The sequence below is a fragment of the Haemaphysalis longicornis genome, unplaced genomic scaffold, assembly GCF_048455015.1.
Source record: "Haemaphysalis longicornis isolate Haplotype H1 unplaced genomic scaffold, Haemaphysalis longicornis Haplotype H1 scaffold_6, whole genome shotgun sequence".
Taxonomy (NCBI): domain Eukaryota; kingdom Metazoa; phylum Arthropoda; class Arachnida; order Ixodida; family Ixodidae; genus Haemaphysalis; species Haemaphysalis longicornis.
Window position 1 is genome coordinate 44,797,735 of NW_027526407.1, and position 13,092 is coordinate 44,810,826.

Sequence of the window (13,092 nt, forward strand, 5' to 3'; positions counted from 1 at the left end):
AAAACCACCCCCATTACCTCTTCATCATAAACTTGGTGTTTTCAGCCCCATAAATGGGAATAAAATACAAAAAAGGTGTACATGCATTGGTATTTCGCAGGCTGCCTTCTTATGCGAACTTCTGTTTGTTGACATTTGATGTAATGTGTATAGTGCTCGAGTTGATATCAAAACTGGAGCGGGATAGCAAGCAATTGGGACTGGCTGTGACGTCATTTGTCACCTTGTTCTATATATGTCCAAGTGGAGTTTCATTTTTGTATAAGACCGATTTGAGTAGGTATTTGCCATCCCAGAAGTAGCAATGCTAGCCCTTGGTACAGACGCAATGAAGTATCGGGCACTGTTTTTGCTCTTGTCGACTTTCATAAACCGATCTCAAGCTGGTGAGTTATATTACGTTTATGTCAGTATAAAGAAAACGGTGTTATCTAGCTTGTGAAAATTTATTGCCGTAAAGAACCCCAAAAAGTGGAGCTTGTAAAATGGAGGAGAGCTGTATATACCAGGACATGTTTTAGTTCGTAACATAGTATCACGTGGGGCGTGAATTTCAACTGTCAGTGCTCTTGAGCGAACTTGATGCAACAAATATTTAACCAAATACAAATTTATTCTACAAGTGCTTCATAACCTATCTTACCATTTCAAGAAATGTAGCCTAAGGTTCTTTCTCGGCGACTCATAAACAATACTGTTCCATTCAAACGCTATAAAATATTTTGTGTGCATTCAAGCTTTAATACCCTTGTTTTGGTTGCATACGCAGGAATGATAATGCTTAGCGTTAGATGTACTTTTGTATCGTCCGGAGGATGCCAGTCTCATTTTTTCCTGATTATTAGTCGTCCTGTTCACAGTCATTACCTTAGCAGTGAGCAATGTTCATTGTGGTGGGGAATTTCTTGAGTACCATCGAACAACGAATGCCTGCAATTCGTTTATTTGCGAAACATTGCCATACGGCACAAGAAAAAGTTTTTATGTGCACAACACAAGAGAATGGTGCTGGGGCCCCCATATTCAGTGCTTGAGACCTGGGGGTCTGCCAGGATGGAGCCCTGTGCCTCGAAGGTGTTGCGTTCAGGCGTCACTAAGACCTGGGCAAGTCCACAGCAAGTGTTAAACGTCAGCTTCTGACGCAGGAAGAACACAGAAGGTCCGAAAACGCCACGTGATAACGGGCAGGCCAAGCGTGGGTAACTGCGGAAATAACGCCACCCCAACCTGAAGCCCCCGCAGCACCACCTCCTCACAACGAGTGAGCCAACTGGGAAGGTCAGTTCCAGGAGGTGAAACTAAGGTACGCGTGGTGCGACGGAGGGGGTCCTTTTGCATCAGCAGTTCTTCCATGGTAGATACTGGAGGAAGTGCTAGTAGCCGTGGGAGGTCTCTGTGGCAGGCGCGATCCGGCGCTGTGTGGGCAGGAACCATGTCCCGGCGAATCCACAAAACGCGGACAGGGCATGGAAAAGTGTCCATATTCTTGTGAATGCGTACTGCCATGCTTGTACAACGCGCAACGCGACGCAAATCCAGATCGCTGCCGTTGAGTCAGTAAAACGTTCCAGCTTGTCCGCAGTAGTCAAAGTCGATGCAAGCGCTGCCTGCAGGCCATTGCGAATGGCAGTACGTTCTGGTAGCAGGTTTGGGAGTGCACGGAGTGACTCGTACACGCAACTTTGGTTTAGTGCAGGGTAAGAGGGACACGTCAAGGCCGTGGTGACGAAGCAGTCGTATGCCCCAGCCTTCACAAAAGCCTGTACGACCAGCGGTTGCGTCGCAGGCGCCCAGTCAGGGACATGATGGCATCTGGATGCTGGTGAAGGCCCGAGGTACGGACGTGTAGCCTCGTCAAAGACTTGTTTTTGTCACCTGAGGGTACAGCCACGGCGGTCTTTCGGCGGAAAAGGCTGGCACCGTATTCGGCGGCTGGTCCATAAACGCGGTGAGAGCTGCTGCCCTGGGCCCAGTCCAAGTTTCAGCAGGCGTGCGGAACGACGCTGATGAATGAGATTAACTAGCGCCCTTAGCTGGGCTTCTGCTTGGAGCTGTGGAATTGGTGTTAGGCGGGGGAGGCCAGTAATGGTGCGCATGGCGGCCCTTTTATACGTCTCAGCCGGTACCAGTCCCCTCGCGTCATGCGCCAAAACTGTGCCTGGTACACGAGCCTCGGCTTTAGTACGGAGCGCACTAGGAGACGGGCAATTGTCCAGCAGACCCCGCCAGACTTTTGAGAGATGCGGCGAATCAGGCGGAGCATTTTTCCGGCTTTCTGTCGAGCAGATCGGAGCCACTAAGCCGCTGAGCCTGAAGCCAATATCTCTAATGCCAGAACCCGAAGGTGTCCAACAATGGGAATAGCGGACCCATTTGGCTGCAGTGTGGCCGGAGACAATCCAAGAGAGCTACGGCCCCAAACATTCGCGACGGGAAGCGGAACAATCTTTTCTTGAGGGAGGTTAAGGCCCGCATAATCACAGAATTTCTGGCAGTCTGTTAAGGCTTGCTGGAGACGCTCAACTTGTCATGACATGTGAGGATCAACTGTCCATAGAGTAATGTCATTCTCTTACATGAGGAAATACAAGTCTTGGATAGTGGAAAGGTGCCGAGCTAGCGGCATCTAGACAATGTTAAAAAGTAGCGGAGACAGAACAGAGCTTTGTGGTACACCTGTACTGGTGTCAACAAGCCGAAGCTTCCGCCATTGATGCGTACAGAAAAAGACCGCTGTTGAAGAAATTGTCGGATTAAGCCACACACTTTCTCTGCGAGACGAAGACAACATTGAATTTGTTATATTGCCGCGTGACTAACGTTGTCCTACACCATGCACATGTCCATAGCTAGTACAGTCCTCATATGGCGAGAAAGGCCTCCCACCAAAACCATACATGACAGGTATTCCAAGCCATCTTCAGTACGAAGAGGAGGCCTGAATTTAATTCGCGCCGGTTGATTCCACTAAAAAGTATCAAACCACCACTGAAGACGTTTGGCAAGCATCCGCTCTAACAGCTTGCACAGCGTAGCTGTCAAAGTCATCATCATCACCAGCCTATCTACGCCCACTGCAGCGCAAAGGCCTCTCCAATTATTCTCCAATTACCCCGGTCCTGTGCTAACTGCGACGAACTTATCCCCGCAAACTTCGTGATCTCATCTGCTCATTTAACTTTCTGCTGCCCGCTGCAACGCTTGCCTGTTAATGGTAACAGAGTGGATTAAGGGTAACAGAGTGGATCCCTAGAGAAATCTGTCAAAGTGATTGGCCGCAAGTGGCGAAGTTCGCGGTGTGGTTTTCCGGGCTTTGGGATCGGAACACTAGCTGACGGAATCCAGGATTCAGGGAGTTCACCAGATAGCCAGAAATGATTACCGGAGTGCGGAGGCATCGTAAGAGCTGGGTCGTCAAGATTTTTGTATACCTCATAAGTAATGCCGTCGGGACCCGGAGCAGCCTGCAGTTTAGCTCGATTGATCGCGGCCGAGAAATCAGCCATTGTGAACAGTAACCGAATTCCTGAAATGGCATCATGAGTTGGCGGTAAGTCCACACTGCTGGGAAGGGGGAACGGAATCGGCATTTCCACTGGCACAGCATCAAAGGTCGGAAAGAAGGCTCGGGTAACATCGGGGGGAATTGTGCAGGATCCTTGTTTAATGCAATGCAAGCACTGGCTGCTGCTTCCGGAGAGCGAGTTCGCGAAAGGGGCGCCACACAGACGCCATAAAAGAAGATCGTCCAAGAGAAGCGCACCAGTCAATCCAGCGCTGCCTGGACAGTCTTTCGTCGGGTAGTCTAGCAGCAGCGGTGAGGCGCCAATACTGCAGCCTGGCAGTTATTGACCAAGAGTCCCGGGTAGAATTACTATAGCTTGTTTACGTTTGGCCCAGGGCGGAAGAAACCGAAGATCGGGCCTCGGACGGGTGCCCTCCACCCGCGTATGCTGGGAGGCGTCCGCAAGGGCATGGGGAAGTGGGCTGGACGAAGAAAGCATCATATTGCCTAGAGTTGGCTGAACGTTTAGCCAATCTATAAGGCTGCATTTCTTAAACATTGCAGCGTTGCAAAAAGCAGGGAACCTTTGCTAAGCAAGTAGAAATACTTTATTTACTAAACCTGGCTAGGAAGATCAAACAGAACTAAGGTAGGGCATAGAAAAATACAGGACCTGAAGGCTATAGGAAGGTTGTGAATAAGCTATAAGACACGTCAGTATATGCCATTTTGGCTGCTTAAATTTGATACCGTACATATTGTCCCATCCCCTGCGCTCGTGACCAGCTAAAAAAAACATTGTTGATATTTATGTCGCAAGCAATTTTTTGAGAGCTACCTGTACTACCTCTTAACCTGAGTTGTTTACCGAAGTCCGTTTTCGCGTTTCTTGTTACTTACGTCACGAGAAACTTTGAAAACGGTGCTTTTCAGGATAATGTAACTGTAGTCACAAAGTGAGGACTCCTTGTGGCATTGGCGACACTAGAACGTGCGTTTTAATTTAATGAATATGTGTACCCCATGCCTGGAATATTTACTAAAAGCTGGAATATAAACGTATTCATGGATTTCACACCATACGTATGGAAAGCAAAATTGCTGATTTGTAAGGACAGTTTTACGAACATTACTTTGCGCTTCCATTAGTTTAAAATTTGGGTTACCCTCGAAGACACTGGCAAAAACTTGATTTCACTCCCTTTCCCCCTAGACTTAGAAACAAACCAGTGTGTCCATGCAATTTATGGCAGAGTTTGGAGAAGAATCCTCAAATAAAAGTGTAAATTAGAGAATTTGAATCCTTGATTAGCCTCCACTGTGTCTGTTCCCGGTCATGCAACTTAAACAAGTGGCAATAAAGCACTATTGAATCGTTTCATCTGTAGATGTAATTGAGCTTCAGCTACTTGGGAATCAATGTCAGCAACGCTAAGGAACTGGCTGGAAAACTTGAAAATGCTGGGCGGAAAGATTGCTGAAAAGCTATCTGTAAATACGGTCAGCTTTAACGCAAAACGTTCTTGAAATATTTTGCACGCAATCTACGCATTCAAAGCAATCGATGCATAAAATATGTATATTGTTTCTCACTTATGGCTTTTACCGTAAAGATTTGAATTCTGAAGCCATTTAGAAAATCTTTATTATCTTCTCTTCTGAGCGACCTATTTCTGTTTATTTCAGTCCTTAATTTTTCGTAATAGGTTAATACATTGTGTGTAGACAGGACGTGATAATTTGTGAAGAGATTGTGCCTTGAAATTCTTTTTGAATAAGCATTTTTACTGATTCCCAAGAAACGTACTTTGCTCGGAAATCCCTTTTATATGTCCCCAAGCAGAGCTAGGTTAGAAGCGCTTACTCTATGGCGAACGAATGCTTTACCACAATGACGGCGGCAACTGATTGGCGCCGTCATAAAGATTATTCAATGCTTATTCAAAATCCTCGTAGTAACTGCAACAGCCAGTTCCTTGTAGGTAGATGTTGACACGTAGGCCTATGTCATATTCAACATCTGCCTCATGTTTAGTCTTATCCCGACGACAGTAACTTCTTTAACCAAGCCGAACAATTCTCCCGCCTCTCTGCTATCTTCACGTAATTCAGGAATCCAACCACGGACACCTCCGCTCGGAAGTCTCTCGTTGGCACCGACACTGCCCGGAATTTAGAAGTTTGAAGAAATCTTTCGTCTACGCCTGTTCAAAGTTATGGTATACAAAATAATTTCTACAAACCGCGTGAAAGAAAACCATATATGTACGGTGGTTTGGAAGGGTGGGAATAAGCCGCCTAGCATCTGCTCATGAAGCACCTGACGAAGATGTTGCAAGTTAACGCGTGTGTTATAGCCCCCACACTAGCCTCAATGGTTGCGCTTCAGGCCTCAGTGGCTGTACAGGAACAAGCAGACGCTTGAGCGAAGCTTATGATAAAATATGCGTTTCTTGGATTATACGTCACTCCGTTGTGCCATAGCCAGTTCTTGAAAACCAGCACTGACTCCACAAATACATGTGTCCGTGCATGCTCGTGCGTATGTACCTATTGATCGGATGTTACATTACCATGGTGCTAACTCTTTATCTTGTGAATGTGAAACGCATATGGCATCCAACATGGCGGTGGCATTAAGGGTGACGTTAAACAAAGCACATTTTTTTATACCGTTTTCTTACTTATTGTTCTGCGATATTGCATGCTCGATGCCATTATCGTTATCTTCAATTGTGCCTAATCACTGCCTATTTAACGCCTCCGTTCCCAGAGATCCTCTTGGTATATCCAAAGCTACTTCAAAGCCGAGCAGAGGACGGAAGTTTGGTGCTGTATATACACGACAATCTCAAGCTTAATCTTCAAAAAAGCTCCGTACTAGCCCCTCAGCTTTTATTACGGAATGGGTTTGGAAATGACTCGACTGAAGTGGCGGTAAGTTAAAGTTTTTTTAAGTTTCTTAAATGTATTGACGTACTGTGGAGGTCTCCCAAGCATTTGCTGAAAATTACAATCGCGTATATAGGTTAGCCTATGTACACTTTTTAAATGTTCCAAGTAATAATGGCGTTAATTATGGCTTGGTCTGTATGCAATAGTTTTACAAATAAGTAAAAACAAGGAAGTTAGTCAGAATTTATACAAAGGCATACCGAATCGTATGTTGTAGGAATATATATCTTGACCTAATTATGGACAGACAACACATCAATTAAAAGGCAATGATGGTGTTCATTCGATTCCGCTGTACTAATCGGAGGCTGTAGTACCCAACCATATCATGCGGTCTCAAATTAAGATTGCCATGGTGATTTGACAGAAATCCACAGCGAAGAACGAATGCCATTTATATAGTTTTGTTTTGTCGCAGACTGTGGAGCTCATCGCCGGCTAGCATGGCGCAACCTATTTCAGTGATACGTTGCAACCAGTTTAAACGTGTCGTTTCTGGTTAGGGCCTAGCAAGAAGCGGCTACTTGGAAATCTGTTTATAAATATAGATGTTATGTAGCTGTTCAAGCATGTTTTATAGGATACCTTTTTCTCGTTGAATAGTCGTAGCCGTACCCTGGCTTTCATTTGCATCAACAGCCACATGGTTGACAATTCCGAAACGAGCCGCAGAGAGCTAGCTACCTTCTTGTGGGAAGGATACTAAGACAATACGTTTGCATCGCTAAGCCATCAATGAGGACACTGTGCACTACATTTCAAAAGTTTGATTGTTTTTCAGGTCAGATTCTTCTGAGAAACGTCGCTACACTTCGAATGCTAAGTAATTTATTTCAGGCTCAAAATAAGACATGAGTCGATGAGTGCACAAAGATTATTCCCATGATTTTCATGGAGACATTCGTTGCATGGGGCCAGTCGCCATTAAACGTCAAACATGGGTTTGTAGGCGCGGTCCTGAAATAAAGTTGGAATTATATTTTTGGATCTTTCCTGCCAAGGCAGACCGGGTACATTCTACGGGCAGAAAGCATAAAGCTAAAAATGGCGGCCTCCTTTCCAAAAACTAGAAACGAGGCATCGTTGTGGTAAATTCTGATTGAGAAATTTACATTGCTGTTGGTATGCGTACAATTGTCAGGGAAATACAGTGAAGCGTTCAGTGTTGCGCTCTTATAAATCAACTGTCCGCGTGACCCTTAAGACAACTTTCAATGTCGAGATAACTTCAGGGAAGCAGGTCTCTCAGCAGGTCAAATAATATTTGTCGTCAAGTTTCGATACTTTTGCATTTTAGATATCTTGCTCTAAACCACAACAGTTATTTGAGAGGCAGTGAACCTTTGTCGCTACCACCTAAAACCTATATACACATAAACCGCAATTGTGCAGTTCGATTACACTTCCGCTGATTTGTTCTAACAGTGGGCAAGAAACAGAAAACTACTCGCACACATAATACCGCCAAAGTAGTTTGCGAGAATCCTGCCTCCTATGTCGCGTGGTTACTCTAACAAGCCAAGGCATCGCTATTCACAAACTGCTTTTACTGTTTCGGGCAAACAACAGTGTGAATCTACCCGTGAGTTCAAAACTGCTGAATATGCGCGCCACTGTTTTTAAGCGTGTTTCAAGCGCTACGTTTTCCATTTTTGGAAGGCCATTTGTACGGGAATTATCTCTTTTCTCAAACCCCTAAGGGGTGCGTCGAGCTCATTTGTAGACGCTAATAATAAGCTCGTGAACGGAAACACGACACGCTTTTGCAACCTCCTGCGGGGCAACACTATATCCGTTGGGGTTTATAATAAAATTTCGATAGATTGTCGCGCTTAAATTTGGGAGCAAATGATTTCCTGGAGCCGCAAAAGGCGGCAGCGGGTGGATTTGAACGAGAGAGGCCTTTGTCTTGCAGTGTACCTAGATGGGATGTTGTTGATGATGATGATAAAATTTTCCAGTGGCGCATTGACACATAACTATCAGGAAAATATATTTTTTCAGAAGATCATCACTGCATCTCCTTCCCTTGCATATTCGCGCATGGTGCACAGATACCAACATCATCAGTGGTTATTAACTGTCTACAGTAGCCGACCGAGTTTTAAGACCTGGAGGGGAACAAAAAATTATCCGAATAAAAGAGCTGTCGGAAAAGTCCGCGACTTTCGAAAAGACACTTTGTTTAATTTAGGTAGCACTGAAGAAGTCACGAATCATTCGTTGCCTTAAATTCCTCCTTCATGTGAGAATATATGCTTGCACCTCTGCAAGGGTCACGTTTCCTTCATAAAGATTAAACAATACCAAAGCGTTGGCAATGTCTTTATGACCAGTTCCCAGCTTTCGAGATTTCTTCCACGGCAGACTAGTACATGCACAATTATGGCCTTTACGATCAAAGTTTGTTACCCGTTGGAAGTCATGATTAGTGGCGCAGCCAATCCGACGCTAGCCAGGTGGCCTAGGATTCAAAATGACGTTGTCCTGGAGTGGCACCATGGCTCTGTCACAGAAACTTTTGCCGGGAAAATCGAACTTCAGATTTTATTTTTTCCAAAATATTTGTTGTTAATATACATGACTCCTAAGGAACAACCGGCGGTTCCTTGGGAAAGTGCGGAATATCCAGGAAGCCAGAAGTTTTTGAGTCCGAAAAATCGGTCGTCTGCTCTATTCTTTATTCAAAAACCAGGGCTACAAAGTGAAAAGTACGCCGCCCGAAACAGAATGCCGGTTAGAGCGTTATAATACCGCCTTAAAGCAATTACAAAGTGCTAGTCTTTAAGGAGAGACGTAAGGCTGCCAATATATTCCTAATCTGAGGGAATGGCCAGCCAAATGAACGGGTAAAATCATCGTTTTCTGATCTCTGCAAAACCTGGGCTTCCAAACAAATGGCAGGATTCCTAAAACAATCCTCAACGCGTTTTCTGATACACGTATTCGAAAGCGCCCCGCCCTAATAATCTGCCTTAGGAGACTTATTCTTATCCTGTGCAACTTGTGCGTGCGCTACTCAAATACAATTGTACATTAGGGCAGACGTACCTCAAGGTTGCTTCCTGAATTACACCAAACTTTTCTTTAAATCGTCAGACAGCGTTTGACTGTACTGTACTGTACTGTAATTGTACAGTCAGTACAGTACTGTACCGTCAGTACAGTGCTGTACTGTACAGTACTGTACTGTGCTGTACAGTACAGTTTGTACTGTGATACAGTAATAATCAGCGATACTTGTTTGCTCATTTATCTTGTCTGCCTTGAAAGGGACAATCGAAACGTGTATTTTGCGATTTATTCACAGCTGGATGGCAGAGAGCTGGAGAAGAACTTATATCACGATAACAAGCACCAGTCATCTGTTCTTGTGAAACAGTTGCAAGGAGACTTGGAAGTGGTGAGCTTACTTGAAATGCTGTAACTCTGTTTACTAAATGTAGAATTTATAATTCCTGGAACGCAATAACTTTTATGTCAGCAAGGGAGTTATGAAATGTTAGCGAGACTGCTGTGTTGCTTAGTATTCCTTTCACAGTCGCATTAAAATACTTGAACTTCAGGTCACAGAAAAAAATAAGTATTGGGGCATTGGGAGTCTATTGCTGTGATATTTATGCGTGGAAGCGACATGATCATTGTTATATCCAGTGTGGAACACGGCGGGTCAATTCCTCTGTTCCTTCTACCTATCCAAACCCATCGCCACTGTCATCTGTGTATAACCATCATCATCCCCGGGCAGTTCCATCTTTCGGTGGCCTGTGTTCGGCAGCCCAATTAAAAGTGGTTCTTTTGCATCTCGGAGCTCTGTCTCTCAGTATTAATAAATAATATGTGCACTACCTCCCCACAAAGAAGAGCTGGTACGCTGAAAGGTTATTTTGAGGAGAGCGTTTCGACCACTCAAACTTTGGGGACCCTGCAGAAGTATGCGTAACTGGAAAACGGAATGAAAAGAATCAACTCAGCAGTTTCATACGTTTCACCTGTTCAATACCAGAAAAAAAAGAAGTGGGGAAGCTGCGTGCTGGTCTGTTCTTAAAACACTAATCTATTTATGCAATCTAAAGGTATTCATGCATTCAGAACTTGCATCTGAACTTTAGTGTTCACTTGATTGTTGCGGCTGAAGTGTTATACAGAATGAAAACCGATGAGGTGTGGTGTTCATACAGTGCGGAGGTACCTATTACAAATAAGTACATACAAAAAGTACACTTGATGGGGTGAACTGCAGTAAAAATCGTAAAAGACATCAATGAACAAAGTTTACACAAAAAGAATTCAAATATAGTTAACAACAATCAAATATTACACAAAAAGTAAATTTAAGAGATATTCAGTGACATATACAAGCATAATAAACACACTAAATTTGTCAAAAGGTTCTGGTAAAGCCGATTCCTAAATATCTGAATTAAAGGAGATGATTTATTGGCGGAAGTATTGGATTCCAGTATATTGTCGCAAAATATCAGCAGATAGTTTGCCTTAGTTTGCCAGATAGTCACTAGTTTTGGTACAATGTAGTTATTATGGTGTGAGAATAGGATGCAGAAAAGTGCACGGTTTTTTCGATATTGGCGAAAATTCCTTGAAAGCCATTATATGCTAGGAGAAATAAAGACTATTTATTTAAATCACCAATTGACAAAACATTGTGTTTGCGGAGTAGTGTGAATACATTAGAAGAAAAATGGCTGTAAGTGATTATCCTTAAAGCTTGGTTCTCTGTGTGCTGTAAAGGTGCCAAGTGAGTTTCGCTTGTGTTTCCACAAGAAGAAATGCAATTTGAGATACGTCTGTGATGGAATGCGAAGTAAAGTGAAATAATACGCAAACATTAAAATATGGACGAAATCAATAGTATTTTGAGTACGTAGGCTGCATTACAGGTTAATATACAAACCCATTTGTAAAATTGAAACGCTGTCGAGTTTAAGGCCGAGAAATGTGTCAAGGTCAATTGCATGAGGAACGTTTGGATCAAGTACTATGCATGGCTTTCCCAGAAGAGATTTTAGCGGGGATGAAAACAATCACAAAGTATGAGTTAGTACCAATAATTCATGAGCATATTATCACTGCACCAATGACGACTTTAGCTGCATCAGCATTAAGGTGATAGCTTAGCGAATCCAAAGATGTGTTAAAAGAATGAATAGCTATCTAATCAGGGTATGAAATAAAATAAAAAAATATTTAGCTTGGCATGGTAGGTCAATAACGTGGACTAGAAATAATAGGCTACGGGTCCTCGAATTGAACACCACAATGATAGTCTGGTACAGGACTTAGTATAAGAAGAAAAAACCTCAGTTATAAGTGATTTGAGGCCACGTCCGTCCAGGGTATCTGTTTATGCAGCATGTGAAGGTTTATGAATGCCTAATAAATTGGTATTGTCGTCCCCATGATGTTTTTTTCCTTTCCAGTGAGACCGATTGCAAAACCTGTCATAATTATAAATAAAAAGGAGTAATTGATGACCAAGGGAAACAATAACTAGACCCGAGCGTTAAGCTTTGGTTTCAACGTTTAGAACAGCCGCATTAATCTCAACCCACTACGATTTCAAATTTACTTGACTAATTGATAATTCCGGACACCTTGAATATTGTATTTTACTTGAAATGAAAACAGCTGCGCCGCCATCACTGATGTAAACAGTGTTGAATAAGATTAGAAACAGTGTAGGTTGATATCAGCATCGCTGAGGCAAGTTTGACTGACACTTTGATCGATGGTTGGGGATTGCGCGATGCTTGGAAGATAGCAATGCCATCACAATGTTTTATTCAGCTACGTGCATTACATTTACACGAAACTGGCAAGGGGGTTGAAGACACCAATCCCGATTGGATGGTGTAGAATATGAAGCGATAATATGTCTGTTTAGGTCAAACTCACATAAGAAAAGCGATCACATTAAACTAAAACAGAAAGGTCGGCTACAGAGTTCATGCGGTGAACATGGCTGTCCTGAGATTCGAGAGCATTGATTCGAGAGTGCGTGTGCAAAAGAAGCCCCATAATTTTTCTTTCTTTAGCGCTAATGCTTGAGCAAGCAACTTGTTGTCGAGTGTTAGGCGCTCAATAAAGAAGATGGGTTTTCTCCGGGGAAATGGAATGTAGTTTAACGGTACTGACGAGGTTTGTCCAGCAAAGAGCCTGACATGCTACGTCGGGTAGAAAACATGACTGCCAACTTCCAGCCTCGCCTTTAGAGCCTTCGCCACACACAAATTCTGTTTTCCTTGCGCGTGATCAGAACTATGCAGTGATGTTTTGATGGCCATGTTTAATAAGGACACCATGTGTAATGTCGACTTGCTATGATTGTATTTTTGAAATGCTTCGTGGTTTTATGTAAGAAGGAAACACCACAAAAATCGTTGCGTGGGTGGCCAAGGAACCCTCGAGCCGTCGGAAAACGGCTTTTACCCTGGTCACCTCCCACTTTTCTGAAGACCAATAAATAAAAATAAATAAAGAAAGAAAGAAAGGAAGAAAGTTAAGACACAATCTCCCTGATCCTAGTAAAAACGTCTGAAGTGTCACAATGCTGACGTATATGTATCACAACAACGGGGCACGCTGTACTTAAAGCGTTATCATGAGGAGAG

At 43.6% G+C, this 13,092-nt stretch overlaps 1 long non-coding RNA gene across 1 annotated transcript; it reads left to right on the top strand.

Annotated features, from left to right (window-relative positions):
* Positions 1 to 277: 277 nt before the first annotated feature.
* On the top strand, positions 278 to 9,863 carry LOC144141520 (uncharacterized). The gene is made up of 3 exons (XR_013316627.1): positions 278 to 386; positions 6,279 to 6,442; positions 9,771 to 9,863. It is a non-coding gene; the product is annotated as an uncharacterized LOC144141520 (long non-coding RNA).
* Positions 9,864 to 13,092: the final 3,229 nt, after the last annotated feature.